At 33.6% G+C, this 17625-nt stretch overlaps 1 long non-coding RNA gene across 4 annotated transcripts in view; it reads left to right on the top strand.

Moving 5' to 3' along the window:
• The window catches only part of LOC109501696, a 529863-nt gene that overhangs the window by 450905 nt on the left and 61333 nt on the right, over positions 1–17625 (top strand). For all 4 annotated transcript variants that reach the window (XR_006600911.1, XR_006600912.1, XR_002744133.2 and 1 more), the window contains one exon: positions 7507–7577. This is a non-coding gene — a long non-coding RNA (uncharacterized LOC109501696). The remainder of the gene's footprint in view (positions 1–7506; positions 7578–17625) is intronic.

Raw genomic sequence — 17625 nt, forward strand, 5'->3', positions numbered from 1 at the left:
ATATGCTAGATCCATTTCACACTGTTATTTTTACATTACAATATAAGACTACTTTGCTATTGTATATGTAATTAACTGAAATGGAATTATCCCGTTACAATTGCATACATTTAATAATTTTAGACACAGAAAGTAGGAGTTAGATCATATCAAATTCTAAAATTGAGCTTTATGGAGTGCACTCAACCTTGGTAATAGATGTTTACCTACTAACATCAAAGAAAGTACCTATTAGTTCTATCATAATGATGTGGTAGACAGCAGTAAATATGAAAACAGCATAAGTTACTGAAAACAAAACCTGTATCAGCTAAGCAAAAAGTAGCATCTATTATCTATGTTAACCATATATTAACACTGAATGAAAATAATAGGAAAATAATACATTTATACCCCATTTAACTTTTATAATGAAGTATTATTCTCTTAGTTTAAGTAGTTAATAAAATTACTGAATGTGAAAGCAAACAGAAAGCTTAGCTCCCAGTTTTGATGAACTGCAAACCTGAATGCTTATTGTCTACGTATCTTAGTAATATTACTACCAGAACTTGATCTACAACCCAATTTTATAAGACGTATAATAATCATGAACATTATAAACCTATGAATGTGCCTAATACCTCACTAAATTAAAAGAAAATCTGGGTTGTAAAGCTCTATTGGTTTTAATAAATGCATCATGTCACACATTCACCATTATAACATTATATAGAAGAGTTTTATTACCCTAAAAAAATTTCTGTGTTTTACCTATTTAGAACTGCTGTCCTCTCTCTCAGACTCCGACAACCACTAAAATGTTTTAGGTTGCTGTAATTTTTATCTTTTCCACAATGTCACATCATTGGAATCATATAGCATATGGACTTTTCAGGTTGGCTTGTTTCTGTATCAATATTCATTTAAAATTCATCCATTTTTTTATTCTGAATAGCTCTTTATTTTTTTATTGCTGAATAATATTCAGTTGTGTAGATGTACCACAGTTAGTTTATCCATTTCCTTTTTGCTTGGTTCCAGTTTTTCGTGAGTATGAATACAACTGCAGTAAACATTCATGTGCAAGGTTTTATGTGGGTATAAGTTTTCAAATGAGCTGGATGTACATCTAGAGCACAATAACCAGTTTGCTTGATAGGACTATGTGAAGCTTTGTGAAAATTTGCCAAAGTGGCTGTACCCCATTACACCACGTTCCACCAGCACTGAATGAGAATTCCAGTTGCTCGGCAATGAGTCTTTTCTGTGTTATTAGATTCTGGTTATTTGCATAGTTTTGTTGTGGTATTTTGTAATTGCTTCAATTTACAATTTACTAATGACAGATGTTGGGCATCATTTCACATGGCTTTTGTCATCTTTATATATTTTTTGAGGAAGTGTCTTTTCAGATCATTTGCCTATTGCTTTTTGATTTGGGCTGTTTGCTTTCTTACTGTTTGCTTTCTTTGTATATTTTGGATACAAGTTGTTTGCATTTTGCAAATTACTTTTTCCCAGTCTGTGGCTTGTCTTTTGTTTCTGTTAAGAGTTTTGAATTTTAATAAGGTCTAAAGTATCTTTTTTTCTTAATTTTGCCTATTGGTGTGTACTTTTCCCAGCATCATTTGTTAAAAGAATATCTTTTCTCCATTATATTGCCTTAGCTCCCTTGTCAAAGATTAATTGACTATATTATTGTAGGTCTATTTCTAGGCTCTGTATTCTTTTCTGTTAATCTATGTGTGTATACATTTACCAATTCCACACTATCTTAATCACTGTAGTTTTATAAGCCTAGAAATCAGGTAGATTAGAGCCTTTTCCTTTCCTGCATCTTATATACTATTCTATGTCTGCACCATTCACCATAAACTTTAGAATCAGTCTGTCAATATAAACAAGAAAGCTCACTGGGATTTTGATTGAGATTGCATTGATCTGTAGTTAAAGCTAGGGTATATTGACATCTTAACAATCATGAGTCTTTCAGTTCATGAACACAGAATATCTTGCCCTTTATTTAGGTCTTCTTTTATTTCTGTCATCAGAGTTTTCTGGTTTCTATATACAAATCTAACACCTATTTTGTTAGATTTATACCTAAGTATTTTTTTTATTGTAAAGCTATGTTGAATTATACTTTTAAAAAATTCCAAATTCTAATTATTGATTTCAGTGGTATAGGAAAGTGATTGGCTTTATATATTACTTTTATTATATATTCACCTTATATCCTACAACTTTGCTATACTCACATGTTAGTTCCAGAGGTTTGGTTTTGTTTTTGTTCAGTTTTTGGTCAATTCTTCAGTATTTCCTACATGTAAAATGTGTCTCATATCATCTGCTAATATAATTTTGTTTTTCTTCTCAGTCTACTCAGTCTTCTCAGTCTTTATTTTATTATTTTATTGTACTTGCTGTGACTTCTAGCACAATGTTTTTAAGTTATTTTTAATTTAAGTATAGTTGACACATAATGTTATATTAGTTTTAGGTATAATATTGAATGGGTGCAATGAGAGAGGCATTCGTCCCTTATTCTCAATCATAAAGGGAAATTTTCCAATTTCTCATTATCAGATATGAAGTTAATAATAAGGTTTTTTAAAGTATATATTCCTTATCATTGAGAAAGTCCCCCTCCAATACAAGTTAGCTGAGATTTTTTTTAATCCTAAATGGTGTTTGGTTTTCTCAAATACTTTTTCTACAGTGGTTGTTATGTTCATAAGTTCTTATATTCCAGCTTCTTGATGTGATAAATAACACTGATGTCTGAATGTTGAATCTACCAGCCTTATTTACCTGAAATAAATCCCACTTGGTCTTGGTGTATAATTCTTGTTAAGCATTGTTAGATTTGATTTGCTAATATTTTGTTGAGGATTTACAGCTATGTTTATGAGCTATATTAGGTATAGAAATTTTTTCTTGTAATGATTTCATCTAACTTTGTTATGATGGTAATTTTGACCCCATAGAATGAGTTATAAAATGTTTCCCACTGTTTCTGGTTTATGGGAAAGTTTGTGGAAACTTGGTATTGTCTCTTTCTTAAATGTTTGGTAGAATTCACTGTGGAAACAAACTAGGTCTGATGCTTCCTTTTTATGAAGGTTATTAATTATTAATTCAATGTATTTAATAGATATAGGTCTATTAAGATGACCTATTTCTCTCTGAATGAGTTTGATAGTTCATGTCTTTCAAGAAATTGGTTCATTTTATCTAAGTTATCAAATTTGTGGGCATAAAGTTGTTTATAGAACTATTTTATTATCTTTTTAATGTCCATAGAGTTAGTAGTGATTACTCTCTTACATTTATGTATTGGTAATTTCTTTTTTTTTTTCCTCTTTTCTTCTTAGTTATCCAAGCTAGAGATTCTTCAATTTTATTGATCTTTTCAAAGAACCAGTCTTTGGTTTTGTTGATTTTCTCTATTGTTTTTTTCTGTTTTCAATTTCACTGGTTTCTGTTTTAATTTTTATTGTTCCTTTTCTTCTACTGCTTGTATCTTACACCGGTCTTCTTCCAAAATATATTCTTTTTAATGTTTATTTATTTTGAGAGAGAGAGAAAAAGCGTGAGTAGGGGGTTGGGGGCAAAGAGAGAGAGGAAGAGAGAGAGTCCCAAGCAGGCTCTGCACTGTCAGTGCAGAGCCCAATGCTGGACTCAGACCCACAAACCGTGAAATCGTGACCTGAGCCAAAACCAAGAGTTGGACACTTAGCCAACCGAGCCACCCAGGCGCCCTCCAAAATATACATATATTTTTTTTTAATTTTTTTTTCAACGTTTTTATTTATTTTTGGGACAGAGAGAGACAGAGCATGAACGGGGGAGGGGCAGAGAGAGAGGGAGACACAGAATTGGAAACAGGCTCCAGGCTCTGAGCCATCAGCCCAGAGCCCGACGCGGGGCTCGAACTCACGGACCGCGAGATCGTGACCTGGCTGAAGTCGGACGCTTAGCCGACTGCGCCACCCAGGCGCCCCCAAAATATATTTTTTAAGTATTGTAAGCCTAACTACAAATAGCGCTATCACTTCACCCATAGTGCAGGTTCTTTAAAACAAAATATTCCCAATTTCTCCCTTCCTTTGCTTTATGACATTGCTGTCATTCACTTCCCTTATTCATATGCTACAATATCCCAATACATCGATCTGTGTTTAATATTCCATTGTCTAGCTGTACTACTATTTTTGTTTAAATAAACAGTTATCTTTTATATAAGTTAAGAATAAGAAAAATAAAGACTTTATTTTACCTCTGTTTATTGCTTCTCTAACATTCTTTCTTTCTTTTTGTAGACGTGACTTTCTATTCCTAGATCATTTTCCTTTTGCCTAAGATCTTTTAACATTTCCAACAAGGAAAGTCTAGTAGTATTGAATTCCCTTAGTTGTTTTTTTTTTTTTCCTTTTCTCAGAGGATGTCTATTTGTCCTTCACTTTTGAAGAATAATTTCACTGAATATAAAATTCTAGGTTACTGGGGCATTTTTTTTTCCTTTGTATACTTTAACTATTTTACTTGACTATCTTCAGACTTTGTGTTTTTTGATGAAATACCCATTGTGATTCTTTCCTTGCTCCTGTATAGGTAAGGTACTTATTTTTCTCTGGCTGCTTTCATGTTTTTTATTGTTTGTTTGCTTTGCCTTAGATTTTCCACAGTTGAGTATGACATCCTCAGTGTAGTTTTGTTGTTGTTGTCTTGTTTTGATTCATATTTGTCCAGTATGATATTTTCTGACCTTCTTGTAACTCTGGTTTGGTGTCTGTAATTAATTTATGTTCTCTGCCATTAATACATCAAATGTCTCTTCTGCTTTCTTCTATCTTCTCCTTCTGGTATTCTAATTATGTGTGTTTTCATCTTTTGAAATTGTGCCACATTTTTTAGTTTCCATCCTGTTTTTTTCATTCTTTTTCTCTTTGGATTTCAGTTTGAAAACTTTCTATTTACCTATCTTTAAGTTCACTGTTTTGTTTTGTTTTGTTTTCTACCATGTCATTTACTGTTGAGCCCATAACAAATATTCTTAATTTCTCTTAAAGCATCTTTTTCTAACTTTTGCTTTTGATTCTTTGTTAGAGTTTTCTTCTTTTTGCTTAAATACATATCTATTTTTGCACATTTTCTACTTTTTGTCTTAGAACTCTCCACATATTAATCATAGTTATTTTAAATTTCCTGTCTGATAATTCCAACATCTGTCTCATGTCTGAGTCTGGTTCTGATGCTTGCTTTGTCGGTTCAGATTTTTTTCCTTCCATTGATATATCTTGTAATCTTTTGTTGAATACCTGATATGATGAACCATGGGAAAAAGAACTGAGAGAAATAGGCTTTATTGTGAAGTTTCTTGTTTTTCTGGCTAGGAGTTGGCTAGGTTTAAATGTTTGCTATAACTTTAGGTTCCAGAGTCTTCAGATTCCTTGTTTCTTGTTTTTATAAACTCTCTTTATTTTGGACTTCCTCAAGTACTCCTCCTCAGGCACAGTCTGTGTCCCACAGCTCTTTTAGGTGTTATCCACTGTTATACTGCAGCCCTTTGGTGTGGTGGTAAGGTGTTGGAGAGGAGAAGCATTCTCTGACCTCATGATTAAGTCAAACTTGTGGTAGGCCTTTGTTTCCAGGCAGTGAACTTCAAAAGTGCTTCTCCATTGGTATGGCTTGTGTGTTTCCCCTTATGTGGGGACAGAGAAGGTGGAGTTCAGGGCGGGGGTTGGGGGGAGTATTAAAAAAGGGGGATAAATGCCCTTCTCCAGCTAGGATAAGGCTCAAGTAAAATCTTTTCACCTAGGAAGTAGTCCTTTGTGATGCAGAGTGTTCTGGGTGTATTTCACATTGATTAAGGTTTCCTGCTCCCTGCCAGAGCTAGAAGGAGATCTTTCTCAGATCCATGAGACCATTGTGGTCTCTGGAGGTAATATCCATAAAAATCTGTGTTCCTCTAAAATTGTAGCCCCAGGAGCTTCTCACTCTCAAGCTAGTCCACTAGCCTTCAGGCATGTTTCTACACACTCAAGTGTTTTGTCAGAGGTTTTTTGTTTTTGTTGTTTGTTTGCTTACTTGCTTGTTTGTTTTATTTAAGCAAATGGCGGAGTCTTTAACCTTGCTTAATCTCTGAATAGAAATGGCACATGAAGCATGTTGTAGAAGCCAAAACTCAAACAAAGTGTGTGGACTCAGAAGCCCAGAGCTAAAGATAGTACAAATCTACCATCCCCAAGAATTTATAGAAATCTTGGGGAATACTTAGATTTCCTTAAGGATTATTTATGGGAGTTTGATCTGATTTTATGTAGGTCTTAAGGAATTCTCAATTATTCCAGTTGATTTAAGACACAGAGTCTTCTCTGTTTTTTTGTTTCCAGTATCCCTAAGTATCAATCTTTATAGTGGTAAATTGAATCCTAGGGTTTGGGGATTTAAAGAGAATAGTCTAATATTTTAGACCTCAAAGATTCTATAATTTTGTGGGGCAGCTTTGAAGCAAATATAAGCAAAACAATGACCTAGTTTTGTATTTTTAGAAGTTATTTTTAGTAAACTTTTTAAATAAATTAAAACATTTATTTAGAAGAGTATATAGATTTTAAGTGTACAGATTGATAAATCTTAAGTGAACAACATGTGTAGCCAGCGTTGATGAATTTCAAAAATTATACGCACATGTGTGAACAAGATCCAGATCATGAAACAAACTGTTACCTGTAGCCCTCATCATTCCTTCCATGTCCTTCCCAACCCAGAGCAATATAAGTGTTATGATTGCAACCATAGAGCATGTTTTGGGATACCAAAAAAAGACTCAATTTACTTTTAGGAACAACCACTAGATAAATCACTGTAATTATTATTTAAGTGTGGAAAGATAAAGCAAAACTCTTCTATGGTGTACTTTCCTTAGATGGAGTAGATTAGGATATGTATGCTACATGCAGAACAAACAAAATCTATCAAAATCTCAGCAGCACAAAAAAGGAAATTTTTTATTTCTCATCATGTATTGAAGTCTGGGTGATATTCCAAGGGAAGCTATCTTCCATGTTGTTATTCAGTGATCCAGGCTATACCAGTCTTGTTCTATCTCAATAAAGGTTGATGTGGTTGTTCTGGCATAGGAAGAAGTCCATGGAGTCTTACACTGGTTCCATATCTTCCTACAGTGCATTGGCTAGAATGACGCACCTGGTTTTGCCTAAGTCAGAAGAAGAGAAATTGTGATGTGCCTCTGTGCCTACAGGGAAAGGGAAGCTGGCTAGGGATGAGGAATAAAAGCTTCTTCTGTAAGAGATTTTTGGGGTTTTATCCCTCTGGTATGCTAAATTTTTCTGCTTAACAACAAAAATACATATTTTGGGTGACGGGCAGAGTTGTTCTAAATAGAATATTTCTTTTTTTTTTAGAATTCCTTACTTTTCTTAATCCTGAGTTAGTCTACTTTATACCAGTTTATGTTTTGGTTCTTATTGTGTGTTTAATGTCCTGTTATCTTTCAAGGAATGGCTTAAGGATAAACTGGAGGTGGAGATTCTAGTCTTCATCTTGATGTCAAGGAGAATTTCTGAGAAGTAAGTAAACTGGATTGTTTAATTTGCCTTTAAAAGCTTAGATGTTGGATGGCTGTGTTATGGTTTTAGAGGGAGGAGAGCAAAGAATGCCCACACATTTGAAAGTATTGGTCTGATTGCTCATAAAGACAAAGGATAATCTCATTGTAAATCTTTCTGTGAAAAAGTCGTTATTTGGACATGGGACAAGACTCTGTAGGCAGGACTGCATCACAAATAGAGGGAAATGTCTTCTTACTAGGCTAGGCCTACATTTGGGGCATTGAGATTTCTGAAATGTTGCTAATGGTATAAGTTCTAATACACTTTTCCTCCTTAACCTTGAAAAGGAGGCAAGGAAAATATGAACCTATGGCCCAAAGCGATTTCTAAAGGATGAGGCATAGAGAATTAGCACAGAATCCCAACAAAGACAAGTAGACTGGAACTCAACGTTGATTCATATCCAAAGAATCAAAGCATTTTCTGAATCTTTAGCAAGGTGTACACAAATGCACTCACACACACACACACACACACACACACACACACAAATACACAATACACACACAGTCACAGACTTAGAAATTTATTATCCATCTAAAAAATCTACAATTTTTTACATATACTTTTTGAAAAATCTACGATTTTATAATAGATTTTAAATTATAGCATATTAGTGCATGGTGCTATGCATGGTCCTATGCTACTACTCAGTATATTAAGCCCTCACTAGTCTATGCAAAAGAAAATTATGGAATGATGTGGAGAAACAAAGTTAGGTCCACAATATCCAAAGATCTGAGTTCTAGACATTGCCTTATCATTAACTAACTTCAATGCCTTGTAGGTGATATTGAACCTGTCTGGATCCATGTTCCCATTTCCTCATTGACTTTTTCACTGATTGTTCACTGATCCTAATGGATCAAAATCACTTGTCAAAGTGTCATTTTAAGTAACATACAAATTTCCAGGTCCCATTCTTGATGATTCTGTGTTTAAGAGGTCCTGTAGAAAGAAACCATCTGAACAGGCCAGCTCCAGCCGTGTTTCCAATTAAATACTGCCAATGAGAATCCATAAGTGATACTAGCAGGGGTAAACAAACAAACAAACAAACAAACACACCTAGCTTAGTCCCAGGCAATGAACACAATTATGCAATATAATAATTTGAAGTTATTTTAAGCTTCTGAATTTGGGGATGGTTTTTATGTAACAATACCAGGTAACATAAAATGTAGATTTGAATCATGTCCCCCGGATCTCTAAAAAAAAATCTCTCTAAAAGATTCTAATACCTAGACAAATTTGGAAATGGCAGAATTAGCTGACACTTGATGTATTTTCCAGTTTCAACATTTCAGGAGTCTAGGATCATAGTCTGGCCCAAAAATGAATGAGAGTCTTAATGTGATTCAAACTGAATAAAATTCTCCACATCACCTCCTTCCAATGATCTAGCATTTAGGTTGTCTAAATAGGCACTGGCACAAATTCAGACTCCCTACCTGATATGGTAGTGCTAAATGATAGAAATACCACAAAACTCAGTCTTTTGCAACCTTCATTGTATATTCCAATTGGCAACCTAGTAGTTGATTCTTAGGTATCATGGGAAATATTGCATATAAGACTGCAACTCAGGAAAACTTATTCTACCTTATAGGATTCCAATTTTAACACTAATCTATGTTTGATTATTGACTTCATCACTCAAAACAAAACAATAACAAAAAAAAACATCGCTGCAAAATTATTTCATCAGACTCGGTGATAAATCTGAGCAAACATGGCTAGTATGTAAATATGCAGCAGAGCTGATGGTTGAAGGTTGTAAGAGACTTTTACAGCTACTCCTGGCCAAAGCACGTAAGCTTATGATCTCTAAGTAAAAACATTGGAAAGAAGACTTCTGGTCTAAAGAGATAAGGGCTTAATTTTACTGTTTCTTGAGAGTCAATAGTAGACCTTTGGCAGCAATCAGTGCTATGAGCAATATTATTTAAGGAAGCAAGAAACCAGTCCTTTAATACTTTTATAAACTATCTCATAAAACTTTAAGGAAAGAAATGTTTTTTCTTACCTCCCTCTACTAAGAATTTCTCATGCATGGAGCCAGACCCTGATAAGAGAAGAGCTCTAATTGTTGCAGTAGATTCTATAACAAACTTTGCATCCGGGCTCATTTTTATGATTTATTTCTCTGGCCAGACTTTTGGCTTTTGGGACAAGAATTTTATCTACCTTCAACGTATGTTTATACAGCAATTCAAGATCCAGTTCTATACAAAAAAAAAAAAACTCTATTCCTTTCCTTTCAGTTTTCGAAAAATTTGAAACAAAGAAAGGAATAGATCATTTTATAAGTTATTTAAATTATTTGTTGGGTCTTCGTGAAAACTGTGAGTAGACCACATAAACTCAACTCATGTGAATTATGGGTCTATTTTTCACCATTGCACAAAATGTTCTGCTCTAACTTCTGTTTGTAATTAGTTATTTTGGAAAGAACTAAGCAGATGTGTTACAGTTTTTTGAACTATCAGCATATATTTAAGACAAACTGCATCTTCTGAAGAAATTGTGTCCTCGGGGGAATTATTTTTCTTGTGTTAACAGACTTTTATTTGAGATGTAGAATTAGTTTTAGGCTTCAGGTGTGCTGGCCTGAAGTTAATATAGCTAATTTATAGCATAAATTTTTTAACATACAAGATCATCACACTTGGTTCTGATCCTCTGATTTCTAAGAAGGAATATATTCTCAGGATTTAAAAGCTGGAAATAATATATGTACAAGGATTTGTAGTAATTAGGATTGATGCAACAAAAAAATTAATTCTACAAATGTCTTTAAATAATTGTGAAGGCTTCCCTACAGCACGTTGTGGGCTAATTCTATCACAAATGTTTCTTTTTATAGGGAAGAAAATGTTCAGAATAGAGCCATATATATCCATCAAAACAAATGAACAATTCTCAACATACAGCTTTCAGAGCAATAGTACTTTTCATTTTGGGGAGAAAAAATGTAGTATTGGGAAAAATAAGTGCTTTAATCATATGGTGTCATAAATACAATAACAATATGAAAAAAAATTCAAAGGAAAGCAGTGCCCATTACTATTTATTTGAATATATATCCAATTATGATCTATCAATCAGAAAACAATGTTACTCTTTCTGTTATGTTGCCAATTTATCATCATTTTTCTACTTCATTATTTATATAACTGCTTTAAAATCCTATCAACTTCTCAATAATACTTTTAGTTCTTTTGGTTGAAGTAGTCATCCGGAAATAATGTTATGCCACTTTTATTTTATAAATGACTTGGTTCCTAACCATTAGCCAAGCAAAGCATCATTCACTTGACAAATGTACTTTGAATTGCATAACTAGTAAAGTTATGTTTGATGTAGGATAGAATTTTATGTTTTATTTAAAGTTTTCTCCACATATTTTATTCTTTTATGTGTATTATAAACTAACAATCTAAAGCAAATATATCAAAATTAAAAAGAATATTACTTTTAATGAAAATATTGCATGTCAATATACCATGGCTTAAATATTTTCAGGGCCTTTACTTTATAAACTGCCTTAATAAGATTTTCATATTTGAAATCTCTCTTTAGTGTTTGTCTATACCTGGCCATCTTACTTATGACAATGATGACACCTTTTGAAAAAATAAACCACATTTTGTCAAATCTCAAAAAGAACACTTGGTGCAGCCTTCTCTAATTCTTAAAATGAACATAACTGATATCGTAAGAAAAATTTAACTGGAATAGTATTCACTCCATAAAATATATTAATTCAATTTAGTTACATAGTTCATGTTTCCAGTTGGCTATATGTTTAACCTACATTCTAAATAAAATGCTTTGGGAAGGCTACTAACTTCACTTCCAATATCTCTAGAAAATAAAAACGAGAAAATCTTTTGTCTAAGAAATTTATTTTACCCGGAATTCTCGTAAGATGAAGATCCTGCTTCATATATTGTACACTATTTCTGCATGTTGTATTAAAAAACAGACACAAGCTGAAAGTAAGGGAAGAAAAGGCCAGAACTTCTTCTCATCCCTAACCTATACACAGTAAAAATGGGTATCCTATTTTTCTTATTTTGTTTTAAAAATAAGACCTTGATTCTAATCTGGGAGACCATCAAAACTGTGAAAATGAATAATGACTTTGATTTGGCTCAAATCTGCCATCTGTACATTCACATAACTCCCACTGAAACTAATTATTTTTTTTCTTCAATTTATGTTAGTAGGAGTTGGGCATTCAGAAGTTTCAATTAAATTGCACATATTGAAGTCAATGGGAGTTCACGGATGTTGAGGGAGTTACATGCATGAAAAAGATATAAAAGAAGATGTTAAAATTTGTTCAGGTTAGATCATTTAGCACAGAAATGTGTTTCCCAAAATTAAAGGAGTATTTCGTTGTCCTCTAAATTTGACTTTAAATTTTATCTATGCTAAATTGTCAAGCTTTTAAAAATGATTTAAAATCGCATATTCAAAAGAGACATATACAAATACCTGAATTCTCCAAATTTATCATGTATAATATATATAGTTTTCATCTTAGTGTTAAACCTGGTTTTTTTTTTCCTATTCATGTATAACTGCATCTTTTATTGACTAAAATTCAATTTAAATGTTGGAAAAGGCAGCCTCATGTGCATAGTCCATTGATCTTCATTCAGCCATATAACAATCAATTTGGGGACTGAACACTTTCTTACCAAGAGATAAAGAGCTCGCACAGTCTGTACTGGACTTGTACCTCATGCTGGAATATCTTTTCCCGTTTCATGATCAGAGTGTTCCTTTCTTCTGCTTACATGTGTATGTCAGTGGACCTCAGGCCTGCCCCAGCTTTCAGTATTCCATACTCCACGGAAGTGTAGTCAGGTCCTTCTGCTGGGGCATGAGAGTGGAACACACAGGCCGATTGCCCTGCATCAGCTGCCAGGAGGGATTGTAGCCAGTGTGTGTAGCCACGAGGGATTACAGACACTATTAGAGTTGATCTTCTGGCTCTTCTCTGTGTTAGTAAAAGTATCATTCCAATTAGTGTTGACTCTGTTATATTTTCCTTGGTGACTCAGGTACCAAGCTTCAGTGGACAAATTATTTGAACTTCAATTCCCAGTGGCTGGCATTGTGATAGCCTTTGCTATTCCCCCTGTAGCTGGAGTCCTTCTCTGCCATTTGTAAAGGGGACAGGGTTTTCTGCCCAACGTAAAGGTATTTGAAAGGGAGGAGAGGGGTGCCTGGGTGGCTCAATCAGTTAGGCATCTGAGTCTTGGTTTTGGCTCAGGTCATGATGTACTGTTCATGGGTTCTAGCACAGCAACAGGCTCTATGCTGGCAGTGTGGAGCCTGCTTGGCATTCTCTCTGTCTCTCTCTCTCTCTCTTTCTCTCTCTCTCTCTCTTTCCACCTCTCCCTCTCTCTGTCTGCCTCTCCCCTGTTCATGTGCACTCTCTCTTTCTCCAATAAATAAACTTTAAAAAATACAAATAAATACATACATAGTTATATACATATATATATATATATACATATATATATATGTATATATATATATATATATATATATATATATATATATATATAAATGAAAGGGAGGAGGAGGTAAGCAATGAATAACCACACAGCCAGTCTATTTATGCATAAGAATTTCACTAGCTATGGGTCCTGCCACCTCAGGAACATATAGAACTATCAATGGAATGAGCTCTGAAAATCTTAGTACAACACATGATAGATAGCTAGATAGATAGGTAGATAAACAATACATAGAAATATTGAAATATAGGACTTTTAGTTTGTATATCAAGTTTTAACCCACAAAATTTCCATGGTATATCTTTTTATTCAAAGAGAACTTCATATATGCTTTCCTTGCACAAGGCATCATGTAGTATTGTAATGTATTTTACTGACTTAATGTTCGGAACAATTCTGTGGAATTCCAGTTTTGTGGAAGAGAAATCAATATCTCTATTATACATATGAGAGAACTAAAGCTTAGAGAATTAAAAAGCAGAGTCTGGATTTCAAAGAGAATGAAACTTTTGTCTTGTGACTACAGTTTCAATTTTCTTTACATCATGCCAGACTGGCTCATGAATCATCTTCAAAATTGCTGTACATATGTAAATCCACTGATATATTATTTGATGAGCATATCATTCCCCATTTTATTGGACTTCAATAGAGTCTAAATAGCTTAAACCCTCTCATTCTTTAAATCCCAATTCCCGGTTAAAATGTTACAAAAACCTTAGTAAAGGGATGTAACTCATAAATCTACACAGAATTCATAAGATTTTTTATACCGATGTTTTGCTAAGATGTATGTGAGTAATTATGGCCATATGCTTTCAATATGATTTAATAAGATAAAGCAATGAGAAATGTTGCTTGACAAAATATTTTTCTTAGACCAAGACACTCAAAATAATCTGGGGATGTTTTGTGAAATCAAAATCCTCAAGTCTATTCATCCATAGTTTTTTTCCATGTTTATTATCATCATTTTTTTTTCCTCAGCAAAATGAGTAATAAGAGTTGGATATATGACAATCTCTGATACCTGATACCAATGCTATTCCCAGCAGAGTGATAACTAATTGCAGGAAACCCTATTGTCTAGGGAATAAACCTGGTTAGCAGAGATCTCTTGGAGCTCACGTTACTATTGTATAATGTATATTGACATTAAAAATGTAAATAATATAGTTTTAATGAATGAATATGACATTGGAATTAGTTTAAGTAAAAATAGGATGATATTGATTCTTTCAACTCCAAATTAAATGAATACTTTCCTACAAAATTAACAAATGTTATTTTCAAGATCTTTCATTTTTTCTCTTTTCTTACTTTTTATGAGATGCCAAATATGTCCTATGTTTACTGAGATTTGATAGTTACACTGTTATCATGGTTTATAATCAGAGTCTCTTGTGCATCATACTATCTGGAAATCCAAGGAAAGAGAAATAGATAATAGATGCACATATTATATGACCATAGATATATCCATCTTGATCCTCTGTCTTATATTTTGCTCCAAGTTTTTCTCCATTTACTAATCCGCTTTTTAAGTAGCAAACCTCCCCTTTTCAATTTTTTGTACCTTCTATATAACTCTTTGGTTGACCACATAATCATGTTACCTCAAAAATTTACTTGAAATTATTGGTAAATGTTATTTATCTTTGTATTGTCTGTATCTAACACAATCATCTGCAGAATAACAACTAAAGAAATACTTCTTGAATTAAACTGCCCAATTTACTATGTTGTAACCCTGAATAATTTAAACTATAAATCCTGGACTCACTATGTATTCCTTGGCAAAATTCAAATGAAATATATTTATTATTTTAATAATGATAACTAATAGTAATTGCCATTTTAGTACCTACTATGTTTTATCATTTTGTTGCAACATATAAACTACTATGTGTCATGCATTTTTCATAGATTGCCGTATTTAATTTTTGTAATCATTTATATGGCAGCAAAGTACTAACACATTTTTTTAAAGAAGGAAATGAGAGTTAGAGGCATTGGATAATTTTCTTAAAGACACAAGGGATAATAGGAAGCATCAGCATTTAAATTGTTTTTAATGTTTATTTATTTTTGAGAGAGAGGTAGAGAGAGTGTGAACCAGGGTGGGTCAGAGAGAGAGGGAGACAGAATCTGAAGCAGGCTCCAGGCTCTGAGCTTTCAGCACAGAGCCCGATGCAGGGCCCAAACCCACGAACTGTGAGATCATGACCTGAGCCAGTCAGATGCTTAACCAACTGAGCCACCCAGGCGCCCTGAAGCATAAGCATTTATATTCATACTTTTCTGACCTTAGACTTTTCAACATTTTACAAAGCCATACTTTAAAGACAGTATGCTGCTTTATTTTTTTTTAATTTTAAATGTTTATTTATTTTTAAGAGACAGAGATAGTGCAAGAGAGTGCAAGCAAGGGAGAGGCAGATGGGAGACACAGAATCTGAAGCTGGCTCCAGGCTCCAGATGTCAGCACAGAGCCTGATGAGAGCTTGAACTCATAAACCGCGAGATCACAACCTGAGCCAAAATTCGATGCTTGCCCAACTAAGCCATCCAGGCACCCATTAGATAGTATGCTACTTTAGATTTCTTGATTTTCTTTTAGAGATATTACTTTATTTTCTTTAATAAAAGTAAAAGAAGGCACTGGTGCTATTCGTTCTACATATGCAATAGAATTACATACATCTGTCCCTTTGAAGATAGGTGTGGCTAAGGGATTTTATTTGGCCAAAAAATTTCTTAGTGATGTGACACGTGTACACAATTGTCTATCTGCCATGGCATTTGACAGTGACCAAATAGTGGCTTCCTGGTTCCTGAGGAGGAATGTGAAGCAAACTGCTACAACCCACAAGTGAGAATCCTTGGCTCTTTAAGCCATTGAGATTGAGGGATTGTTTCTTACTAAAGACCTACCTACCTAGCAAGTTCAAGGAGTTGATGCTGACAAAAATCCAATTTTGGACACGTTTTGGCTTTTGTTGACTAAAATTCCAATGGAGCATTCAGATATCAGTCAAGAAAATTCCATCAGGGTGGTTTAGTTGGTTAAGCATCAGACTTTTGACTTTAGTTCAGGGCAAGATCTCACAGTTCTGGGTTCTATGCTGACAGCACAGAGCGTGCTTGGGATTCTCTCTCTTCCTTTCTCTCTGGCCCCCTTCCCACTAAAAATAAATATATAAACACTCAAAAAAAAAAGAAAATTCAGGGAGTAAAAATCAAATCCTTTTTAACAGCTTTATTGAGATATTGTTGATATGCAAAAAGAGACATATTGATTGGATACAATTGAATAGTTTGGGCATCTGCAAATACTTGTGAAAACTTCACCACAATCAAGTTTATAAACATGTCCAAAACTTCTCAAAGTTTCTGTGTATCTCTTTGTTTAGCTTTCGTTCTCTGTGGTGAGAACATTTAACATGAGTTCTACCCTTATAACAAATTTTGGAGAGCATGATACCTTACTGTTAACTATAGGCACTGTGTTTAATAGAAGGTCTTCAGTACCTATTTGTCTGTCATAACTAAAACTTTATACCCATTGGACAATAGAGGAAGTAATACATTTTTAGTTCAAGTACACAGCAATTATTTTCTAGTCAAAGTCTAACACGAGTAGTAAAGAGAAATAAAAAGTGGCCAAATAATTAAAATTAAAAACTATGTGAAAATGTAATGAACAAAGCTATATTGAAAACAGCTATTTACATCTATAAGATGAATGAAGTCTGAGGGTCTAATGTAAAACATGATGACTATAATTGATAATACTAGATTGTATAATTGAAATTTTCTGAGAGTGGAACTTAAATGTTTCCACACACACACACACACACACACACACACACACACACACAAAGTGAGGTGATGAATGTGTTAATTAACTAGATGAAGAGAATTCCTTCAGAAACACAATGGAAAAAACAGCTATTTTTAAAACATGTGATGGAAAGGAAAAGTGTTGTATTATTCTACAAGAAATAAGCCTTGTTTATTGTCCCATTTAAATAAAATTTGCATCATTTTTAAGTGTGTGTGTGTGTGTGTGTGTGTGTGTCTTATAGTTTTGGGAGCCATTCTTGTAAGCTCCTTCTAAAATTATAACAGTAGAATGAAATAGATGCACAGACAAATGCAATTGTTGATGAGAGATTTAGGGCTCCATTTGATACTATGCTCATATTTCGTGTGACAAAATATTACTTTGAACATTATTTGTTCACAAATCCCATAATGGTTCAAATTAAATAGATTTAGAAATTGTATAAAAAAAACACAAAACGCAACAAGGTATTCTAGATTATAAATTACTGACTGGAATCTGAGGAGGTCAAGCTCACAAAGATTAAACCTTGGGTCACTATAAAATTATACACATATATAAATAGTCATAAAAATCATATTCTTGAGTATTTCAAGGCCCGAGTACTATTATAACTAGTTTG

The sequence above is a fragment of the Felis catus genome, chromosome B4, assembly GCF_018350175.1.
Source record: "Felis catus isolate Fca126 chromosome B4, F.catus_Fca126_mat1.0, whole genome shotgun sequence".
Taxonomy (NCBI): Eukaryota; Metazoa; Chordata; class Mammalia; order Carnivora; family Felidae; genus Felis; species Felis catus.